This window comes from Excalfactoria chinensis, chromosome 7 (assembly GCF_039878825.1).
Source record: "Excalfactoria chinensis isolate bCotChi1 chromosome 7, bCotChi1.hap2, whole genome shotgun sequence".
Lineage (NCBI taxonomy): Eukaryota > Metazoa > Chordata > Aves > Galliformes > Phasianidae > Excalfactoria > Excalfactoria chinensis.
In genome coordinates this window covers 9761265-9770652 of record NC_092831.1, presented here as the reverse complement: position 1 = coordinate 9770652, position 9388 = coordinate 9761265, and positions in this window count along the sequence as shown.

The following is a 9388-nucleotide window of genomic DNA, read 5'->3' as shown; positions in this document are numbered from 1 at the left end:
TAGGGCCAGCATAATAACTATCATAACTTTGTCAGGCTGACACATCAGTATGGTGCCAATCACAGTTATAGAGACCCTGGGACTACTTCATCACAGCAGCTTCACTCCGAGGCTCCTTTTAATCTGTCCTAATAAAATCTAAATGACAGTAGCTGTTCCAGTCATGAACCAAGAAAAGCCTCTCATATTATTTCTTCCCATTTTTTTTCAGTGTTGGGTTCTCCATTTTATATTGACTAATTTATATGTGAGAGCTGACATCCTCTGGAGCCGGCAGCGTGTGTCTGAAAGAAGTGGTGCTTCTGTTTAGTGCCTCTTTTTCTTAGCAGATAGGCTGTTTACACAGCACTATGGGAAATTGTATAGTTGGGCCGTTGCCACTTTCTTCAGAATCCAGGCTAAATTTTCTGATGCTTATGGGTGGTTTTGACCAGTAACTGTTACCAAGTGTGGATGTGGATTTGGTTGTCAGCGATGTGGCTCTTTTGTGGTGCTGAGGAGCCAGACTGCCTTTCAGCCCCAAGCTAAGTGAGGAAACCCAGCAAGTCCTATCATACTTTTACTTTTTTCCTCTCCTCAGAGGAAAATGGTAGAAGGAGAACTTTAAAAAATCTGCGCAGCCTTTTCACTTTAAGCATGAGTGGCATTAGATGAACTGTCTTGCTAGGAAAAGGCCTTGGACTGTAGGGACTTTAGATCCTGCAGGCTGCACAGTCTATAGACATAGACTTGACTCTGTGGAAAAAAAAAAACCTCTTTGGCAGTAAGATTCAAGCCACAATAGTCAGTCTCAGCCTTCCTGAAGTGTGAGGGGTCAGGGAGCTGTTTGGAAATCCTGTGGCTTGAACCTCAGTCAGAGCTATTTCTAGCACTGAACACACTAGGACTGGGATCGTGCCCATGTCTTTTTCTTATTTTTCATTTAACCCATTGTTGGCTGCTGTGTTGTACTGCTTTTCAGACCAACTGAGAGCAACTGATCATGACTGCAATGAAAGTGAATGCATATAATCTCTGGTGGCTGCAAAATCCATCCTTCTCCATCAAAACCCCACACTCAGCATAGTTCAAACAGACACTTCTCACCTGAAATGTTCCTCTGTCTGCTCCTAGCAGAAAGCTGGAGAATGGCCAGAATCATTAAGGCTCTCAGAGGCCTTGGGGATTGATGCTAGCATAGGAAGGGTGTCAATCTACTGGGGCGGATGCTGTCCCAGTACAAATATGTCACATGAGAAAAGCTTGTGAGTCAGGGTTCTGTGCTATGGGGTGGGCAAGGGCATGGTTTCTGACCCAGACCCCAGGCACTGCTAAGTTCCCATCGGAAGGCTATGCTGGCAACATGTGAATACAAACTATGAGCCAAAGCGGTAGGATATGGGGACTGCTGACCATTCTCCCCTCAGTTAATGTCATCCCCAGGTATATCTGCACTGTTCTGGTAGACCAGCTCCAGCTACTGCACCAACACAGCCCTCCCTTTCAGCCTTAGGGCTTTTTCTTCTTTCTTTTAGCAATTGACCAGCTCACAGATGTAAGTTAAGGGCAGTGAATTATAATCAACACATTTTCCATCTCCATTCAGAATGCATGGCAGGGAAGGCGATATCCAGGGCTTTATTAATACTGAAGTGGTGAAATGTCACCATCTCTGTGGTACGAGCAAAACTTGATATACACGAGTATAATAGAGATCAGATTGAGACCCTCAGACTTCAGTGTCAAGAAGGGCCTGCAGGAATGTGTTGCATTTTCTTCCCTACTGATGAAACTGAAGTCCTAGGGGAAATGAGTTGTTTGATCTCATCTGAATTCTTTTTGGAGTAGTGTTGCCTTCAGAAACTCTAAGTAGCAGTCTGTGCCTCTCTTCTTGTCAGTCTCAGCTGGAAAGACAAGGAAATGGATGGGCTGGGAACAACATTTCTGGCATCTCTCAGCCATCCATGTTATCTCATTTAACTACAAGAGGGTTTGGTACTGGAACCATCTGTTTGTCGTGCCTGTGTGGAGAAAGAGGTAACGTTTAGAAGACAGAGTATGCATCCAAATCCCTTTTGCTTTTTAGGGCCAATTCCAAACAGACCAACTTGAAGGAGATGACATTTTCTATTACATTTCCTGTCATACAGTGTTCAGTTTCCTTTCATCAAGCTGCATTTTTCTGCATGAGTATTTTCTTCAGCCTGTTCAAGACCAGGTTGCATGGGGCTTTGGGCAACCTGATCTAGTGGGAGGTGCCTCTTCTCAGGAGTGTTGGAACTGGATGATCTTCGAGGCGCCTTCCTACACAAACCATTCTAGGATTCTGTGATTCTGTTTCTGTCATTCTAACGTAAAGGGAGCCTTGATTCTTTTGCCTGTGAAGATTGTTTTGTTTAGATAGTAAGATAGCTGTTCTGACTGCTGCTGCTGTAGGAGACGAGAAGGAAAGCCTTGTATATGGGTGTTGGGAAGCTGGACAGACCCAAGCCACTTCATTCCCTGTGTCTCACTGGTTCTCACCTGTTTTTCGTTTCAGGAATCTTCTGGGATCCTTTTATCCCATGCTCATTTTGTAAGACTGTCTGTCCTTCAAAGATCTTATGCTGTGGCAGGCAGAATAGTGACCAAGATGATTTCCTTTGGGTGGACTGTTCCTATCACTCCTGCCCTAGTTACTTGAGAGGATCTCTGTCTCTTCCTCTTTCCTGAGGTTTATTTCTCTCTGAAAAAGCCATAGTTAATGTGGAACTGGTTATTGTTCACTATTTAAGACATGAGCCTGCCTCTGAAAAATAGGTGGGTTGAACAAGTCCCTTTCCTTTCTTGCACATCTGGTTTTCCTTTGGGACAAAATGTTCAAAAACACATCCCACAGGAGCAGCCTGCTTCATTAGGATTTGGGAAATACATCGCAATCTGAGGATAGATTAGTTCTGAGAGGCACAAAGTGTTTCAGATTCCTTGAGAGCTGCCTCTCCCTGCCAGTAGGTGTTCTTGCCCCGCTCTAAATTACAAATCTGGCTCTGCATCTGTCTCCCCAAGGACAACCTTGTTATATCACTAAGGGAAAAACAAAATGACATGTCTGGTACCAATTTTTTTGCAGCAGAGAGTCTGAGTAGTTCAGGGGCTGTTTTCTGGGTGGATAAGGACCTTGCTTCTCATTTTCAAGGGACCAAATCCTCAGCTGAATCTCATCCATCTAAAGATTTAGCAAAGTGCCTAGAGCTTACTAGAGACTAATGTTACCCAAGGACACTTTCTCTTGTCTATAGCTTTTTGGTTGATCACTTAAGAACTTAATAGACAGTCAGTTCTGAAGTCTTACAAACCTCTAAGGGTGTAACCAAGGCTCAAAGGGTTGTGATAATTACAGTGACATCCTTTTAAACACCTTTTTTTTCTCTTACTGCATTTTAAATCATGTGCCTCGCTGCTTGCCTTTTAACATGTATTACTTGGTTACAGTTTCTGGTATAGAGCAACCAAAGTTCTGTTTAGGGGAGACTGGTGTATGAATCATTACCTGCAAGGCTTGCAGTTAAATAGTGGGTTATAGTACTAATTAAGGTAAATGTCATAGCAAGAGCATGCTGACGTTGTTGGAATTAATGGCCCAGAGCATTACTACTTAGCACACCTTTTGAAGTTAATGGAATTGTATTAATTGGGATCTTGGAGGGACTGAGGGACACAGAGTACATCACTCCTGAGCAGCACCTCTGTTATTACATTAAGTCTGGAATAGCATCCAAGTTCCTGCTGCCATTTGTGCTCCTCTTGTACAGCCATTTCACAAATGGATGGCTCTGATGAGGCTTGGGGGAAGGTTGTTTGGTCCTAGGGTAAAAGGTGAAAAAGACTGTTCCAGTTGCAGCTGCAGAGAGTCATTCTGCTTCAGAAACCAGAGCTGGGAGCTGCCAAACTGCCACTGGCACAACCCTGAGGGAACAAGGAAGTAGGATCAAAAACATTCTGTGCTCTTGTCCCCAGGTCTGGTTCTGCACGTCATCCTCCCGTGCACTGAGCTTGTTCCAAATGAACACAACCCAGGGTAATGCTACAAAGCACGGTGTGGGAGCATTAAAAAATAACGGTGTGTGTCAGAGATATTAAGTGCTTTGGGGTATTTGTCAGCTGCTGTAGCAGTGAGACCCATGCGGTGGTCAGACCTGAAGTCAATACAAAATTAATTTTGGCATAGCAAAAATTGGTTCATGGAGGGCATCTGCTTTCTTTGGGAAATGGAACAGAACAGCTGAGAGAACTGATGCTTTTCACTGGAAAACCTGAACTCAAAACTTTTAATAGAATGCTTTGTGCAGTCGGGGAGAAGGAAGAAAAAAACCCAGCAGTTTTCTACTGAGAATTTTGATTTCAGACCAGAATGTTCTCGTTTTCATCCACATTTTCCACTGGGGGAAATAATTTTTAAGCAGCTTTCATACAAAGTAATTAACCATGGACAAAGAGTAGATGATTTCAGAAGAATAGGAACACATACTATCTCTAGATAATGACATTAAATCCGTTATGCATAGGGAATGGAAGTTCTTATGGCAGTGTAGAGTGGCTGTGCTACTTTATCTTTGTCCAGTTCAGATTTGGAAAAAAGATACTTAGCTATAATATAGCACTTTCTCTGAATTAAGAAGAGTGCAATTATTAATTGTCCTTCACATTATCGGGATGTAGGTTCACAATTACCGTTGACTACATTTACAGACTTTCACATTATCTCCTGGGTTAGCACTGGGAAATTTTAATAATTGCTGGAACTGATGATGATTGGATGTCAGCTTAATCTCTCTCTGCACAGAAGCTGGAACAACAGCATGTCTGGGCCGGTGCTGCCCACATGGGAAGTTCCCTGTCAGCTTCATGCTGTCCTCTTTTGCTGCCTCAGACACCTGGGAGGTCTGACTGCTATATCGAGAGCTCAACAAGTATGATGCTGGTCTGCAGCTGGGCAGGAGCTGGAACACATGAGCCTTAATTCTGCTACAGACCTGCTACCTGATGTTTGGCACATCCCTTACTGCTGAGCATGCTGTACCACAGCCTGTAATTGGCCGCAGAGTTTGCCAGCAGAAAGTTCCTGTGTTCAGGATAACTTCTTTCAGGACTTCTTACTCTGACCTTTGCTTGCAGAACTGCTTTGCTCCCAAGCAAGCACGAAGTGCTCCTTGCTGTTTAAACCTATTGCAGTTCTGTTTGAATTGAAAGATTCCTCTGTTCCTCAGCGGAGTGTGTTGTAAAACAGTCGGTGACATTTGTTAAATGGAGAACACACAGGGCAAGGACTCCATCAGCTCCGAGGAGACAGTGAGTAATGGTTTCTTAATGTCTGAGAGCTTTAAAGCTACTGTAATATTCTTCAAAGTCAAGATAGCGTGGTGGGGCCCTGCACTGCTATCCCATGTTCAGGGGCAGGCCGTCACTGAATGTGTAGTCACTCGCCATTCTTCAGCAGCAGCTATGCAGAGATGAAAGAATTAAATGCTGTGCAGCATGCATCACAGAAGAGACAGATTTATTATTTACTTGCAAGCGTGCGTGTACCACCCATCACTCAGCTTGTTACCCATGCTTGCTAGACACTGCTCTGCACTTCCAGTTGCGTCTACTCTGCCCTCTTTCTGACACAAATCAATATCATAAGGCTCAGTGCATTTTGGAAGGAGGTAGAAGATGTACAGCCTTCACTACCGAAGGGTGGGCATTAGGGAAGTGCTTGCCTGTAGCCAGATGGAAACCTGCAGTACAAACTAGGTGAAGATCTTCTCATTTTGGATCCCTTAGGCCTCTTACCACCATACAAGGTTAAGACACAGCCTTCTCTGACTGAGGACCACATGTGTGGAGCTCTTAAAAGAAAGGGCAGGGCTGTAACTAGTTTATGCGTCTTGTATTTGGTCTCTTCCTTCATATACATCGTTCTTGAGCTAAGGAGATGAGGCTGTCCTGAACACATTAGGGTTTGCAAATCTCTGCTGCAGCCATCATTACCTCTTCTGCCATGCACAGAACAGGGCTGAGCCAATCGACTTCATTTGTCACTGATATACGAAGATGCATATTAACACTATTAGAAACTTGGCTAACTACGGTGTGGTAATGAACTGCACATTTTTAGCTTCAGAATCTCTGGGGTAGACTGAAGCAGAGTGATAATTTACATCCTCAAACCAGTTATTTACAAGCAGTCATGTTCTTCATCTTCCTGTAGACAAATTGAAAGAGATGTACATTTGTCACATACAGTCTCTTGAGTTAATGCTCATGAGAAATGTAGTACAAAACATTCATTTGTCCTGGAAAATTGAGCCTGAACAGTACTACCAAGGAAATAGGTGCAAAACCTGAAAATAGGTGGACACACTCTACGTGGTCTTTACTATAAATAATTTACTGCCCACATAGACACAACAGAAGAAGCAGGAGGGAAATTGGGTCTCCTAAGTGGCAGTTCACCTTATTAATCACTGCCACCAGTGACTATTTAAGTACTAATTGGAGGCTAACTGTGGGTCATGAGAAATGAACCAGCTACCAGATAGGCATGATAGCATTGTGCATTTATTCCCTTACTGATCATATAGGCTTAAAATTTCATCCCCGGCTTTTAGTAAGTGTAGGACTATTGACTGTTTAGGGTAGATCTGGAAAACAGCTCTTGCCTTGTTTGTAAGGCAAAAATCAAGTGTGTATGTATGTGGGAACACAGGCGTTACGTGAGATAAGGTACAAAGTGTGTGGGAAATGAGGTCTTTGAATATTTGCACTTATTCCTTTCTGGACACCTTCATGAGGGCTGTGTTGTTCAGTAAGACTCTCCCCACACAGAAACATTTGTAAGAGCAGAGACTGGTGACGGTCTGTTCTTTTCCTTTGAAAACAAACTGGTGTTTTGACACCATAATTCCCCAGCACTTGTGGCTTACCACCCAGATACCCGAGTTTAAGGAAGAGCTGGAATTGCAGCTATTTTCTGTACTATGTCTCACTTACCTGTTGACCAGGCTCCAGTGAAGTTGTTATGGACCCAGAAGAAGGAATTGCCAGTTCTTCCATGAACTGCCTGTGCAAAGGAAGAGGACAAGCTTCTATAACAGCTTTGTGCCCCAGTTTCTCCTCTCCTTCCTTCGCAGTCCTGTTTCCTGCTGTGAGTGGAAAGCATCAAATACAGTGAATCCCAGTGTGCTGTGGCTGATGGGCTGAGCTACTGGCAGGTTCCTATAGTCTCAATCAGAGCCCAGGGCACAAGCCTTCCTGCAGTCCTGCTGTAAGGCTGCCATTCAAAACACATCTTTTCTTTCTGCTTGGCTGTTACACTGAATTAGAGGGAGAAGTCTTTACCCCTTTGTTCAGGGCTATCTGAAGGTAAGCAGGCTTCCAGTTCCTCCATGCACTGCATCTGCCTAGTTTGCTGTGTGGGCTTGAATCAGTCAAACCTAGGAAATCTGAAGTGCCCCATGAAATGGGGCCTGATGGGGTCATGGCAACTGTTGCATAGCCGTGGGGCTGGCAGGGCATCTACTTGCCTGGCTCTTCTTCCAGTCCTGCTGAAGTATCTCAGTGCTGTGCTAATACACTAGGGATGTGTACTAATACTAATCAAAACATGTCTTCTATTGTGATCCTTTGCTAGCACTGCTGGGTGCTTTAAAATATCTTCCTTAGACCTGATGCTCTCTGACTGTTATCTTCATTTCCCTCACAGCAGCTAGGTGCATTTTCTCTTTTAAGTGAGTATTTCAGAAATCTGGAGGTGGTGAGTGCTCTATATTTTCCAGAACCACTTCTATTACTGTCTGCACATTATCTAGCCCTTTCCCGACCAGAGATATAGACCCTGTCACAGCACTGGGCTCCTCCCTCCCTTCTCTGCAAAGAAGCAGGAGGAAAAAAATTGCTTCATAAATTCCACTATTTCATCACCTGCTGACTCCAGTTTGCCTCTGTGATTTTTACTGGAGTAATTGTCTTGTTTACTTTCTGTCTGGTGCAGGTTTGTCCACAGTGCCCTGTGTTTTCTGTAAGCCTCTCTGTAAGTCTGATACTCAGTATCTCTTTCCGGTTCCTTAATAATCCTCCTAACTCACTTCTCTTTGTTTTTATAGGACTTCTGGTTCCCTTGCTAGGTAGTTCATATCTTTAATACAATTCTTTTTATTGCCTGTACTCCTCTTTACCTTCTGGCCTAAACACATCGGCTTCTAATGCCTTGGGTTTTGCTCCCAGTCTAGACTCTGTAATTAACACTGAGCTCTCAGCAGATGAAGCAGTAATTTTACAGAGCTGCCCATGAACCTGTGTGTGTGAGAGAGCATCCAGGGGCAGAACCCTGGTTTCTCTGTTTCTAAACTGCCTCTGCCACTGATGCTCCAACGGCCCCTCCTACACAGCATCAGAGCAGCTTTCCTTTTCTGCAGCCTATTGTTTTTTTCCATAGCTGTACCTAATCCCCACTTGGACAAGCACATGAAGTGTGATAATGTATGTGTACAATTTCTTTTGCTCCAGCACCAGGAACAAATCCAAACAGGGTTTCACCCCACATCTCAGTCTCCAGCATGTGCTCGCGTTGGAAGTGATGCAGTTCCTCCCTATGAACCACTGCTGGGGGCCTGGTCCATACAGTGTGGCTTGGGGGTGCTAACCTGTGTAAATGGCAGAAAGACCCTCATCCAGTTCAGCATCACTCCTGCTGTTGCCTGTGGGTTCTTCACAGCAAAGTGTGCTAAAAAGAGGATAAAGACTACAGATGAATTTTCTCCTAACCCCTGACAGAGAACTTCTCCTCTGATCAATACATAGGCTCAGGTCCACATGAGTATCTATCTGTACATGCAATGCAGAAACAGTCCTGCACACAGGACTGTTAACAGGAAGGGAACATCTTCACAGGCAGCTTGTTAACTAAGTGAAAACAGAAATAGTTTCTCCTTCACTTCGCTGAGCCAAAATTAAGTGCTTTTCTTGTCACCTAACTTCCTGTCTTCCTTTTTTTCTGTGTCAGTAACAATGCTAGCAGGATAACTTTCTGCTGAGGGCTCAAGAAAGGCCAGATAGCTGAAGAGTTGCGGAGTTTTTCAAGAAGACAAAGATCTCAAGGTACAATTATGGCTTCTTTTTATAAAGCCAAAAAGCTATGCCAGATGATTCCATCTTCCTGCCAGCTCAGAAGTTACAGAGATGCTTTTAAGCCCTTACAGGTGCTGGTATGTACATGCTGCATTTTGTGTCTAGTGTTGCTCTGCTTTATTGCTTGAATTCTGAAGCACCAAAGCTTGCACTGAAGGGGAAGCAACTAAGACCAAGTAAGACATAAAGACAGGATTCTGCAGTAGTTACAGTTCTGGCATAACTCAAAAGAAAGTGGGGATTTTTGTTTTAGAGAAGA